Genomic DNA, 1,856 nt, shown 5'->3' with positions numbered 1-1,856 from the left:
GAGGGAATTCTGCCAGCATACTGCCTTCAAATTTCAACTGCAGATCAATTCTTCCTGGGTCTCTAGCCTGATGGTCTTTGTTCTTGAACTGCAGCATTGGCTCTTCCTGAGTCCCCAGCCTGTCAGCCTACCCTGCAGATTTTGGACTTGCCAACCTCCGTAACTATGTGAGCATGTCCCTTAAAACAAATCCCTCTTCTCTTTCTCTCTCTCTCTCTCCCCACTCCTCCCCCACCCCCACCCCACTTATTGGTTTTGTTTTTCTGGAGAGCTCTGATTAATACTGATTTTGGTACCAAGAAATGGAGTTCTGCTCTAACAGACACCTAAAAATGTGCAAGTGGCTTTGGAACCAAGTAATGGGTAGAGACTGGAAGAGTTTTGAGGTCCATCTGATGATATTCAGATGAGAGTTTGGACCTGGAATTGATATTGGCATGGGATAAGATTTTTGGGATTGTTGGGATGGAGTTGAATGTATTTTGCATGAGAGGAGGACATGAACTTTGGGGTCAGGGGCCAGAGGGTGGGGTGTTATGGACCAAATTGTGTCCTAAAATTCATATGTTGAAGCCTTTACCCCCAGTACCTTAGAATGTAACTGTATTTGGAAACAGGGCCTTTAAAAAGGTTATTAAGTTTAAATGAGGTCATAAGAATGGGGCTCTAATCCAATATGACTAGTGTCCTTATAAGTAGAGAAAGAGATACTAGGAATGTGCGCACAGAGAAAAGGCCACGTGAGTACACAGTGAGAAGGTAGTCATCTGCAAGGAGAGAAGTTTCAGGAGAAGCCAACCCTGCTGGCACCCTGATCTTCAACCTCCAGCCTCCAGAACTGTGAGAAAATTAATTTCTGTTATTTAAGCCACCCAGTCTGTGGTACTTTGTTATGGCAGCCCTACCAGACTAATATAGCAAACAGTAAACAAGCAAATAAATACATAATGTCAAGTAACAATAAGGGAACACTTTGAAGAATAATATAGCAAAAATTGGGAGTAGGGGATTATTTAAGAATTGGAGGAGGAGGATTACTTAAGGTAAGGTAGGCAGGGTTGCTCTCACTAGGGATGACATTTGAACAGAAACCTGAATGACAAGAGGGAGCAAGCTTTGGGAGCATTTGTGAGAACAGCATTTCAAACAGAAGGTATTTCAAATACAAAGACACCAAGAGAAGGAAGTGTGCTTGGCATGGCCAAAAGGCTGATATTTGCAGGAGTGGAGTGAACCAGGGGCAGAGAGGTAGGAGAAATGATGTTGAAGAGATACCTTAGAAGGAGTCTGATTATGCAGGGCATTGTAAGTAATGGTGAGGATCCTGGATTTTATTTTAAATGTGACAAAAAGCCCAGAAACAACAAAGCCATTTTAGTTTTTTTGGGCGAAGGAGTGACATTAGTTGATTTATGTTTTCCAAAAAGTACTTGTTGAATGGAGATGTTGAATGGAGAAGAGCAAGAGTGGAAACATATAGACCAATTCGGAAGCTACTGGTCCAAGTGTGAAATGATGAGAGCTTGGACAAGAGTAATAGTAATGGAAGCAGCGAGTTGTTGGATATAAAATATATTCTCAAGATAGAACCAACAGGACTAACGGAAAATCTAGATGCTGGGTGTGAGAGAGAGAAAAAAAAATGTCAAGAATGATCCTAAGGGCTCTGGCCTGAGCAACTGAAGAACTGGACTAGCAGGTTTGACAGGTTAAATCAAGAGTTTTGCTTTAGCCATGTTAAGTCGGAGGTATTGTTAGGATATGCACTAATAAGAGAAGAATCTTCTATTTCATCTCTAGATTCTGGGAATAAGAAGATACAAAAGAACAACAAAACAACCAGAACCTAAAAAAAA

The sequence above is a fragment of the Hipposideros armiger genome, unplaced genomic scaffold (assembly GCF_001890085.2).
Source record: "Hipposideros armiger isolate ML-2016 unplaced genomic scaffold, ASM189008v1 scaffold_662, whole genome shotgun sequence".
Taxonomy (NCBI): Eukaryota; Metazoa; Chordata; class Mammalia; order Chiroptera; family Hipposideridae; genus Hipposideros; species Hipposideros armiger.
Note: the sequence above shows the minus strand (reverse complement) of the source record.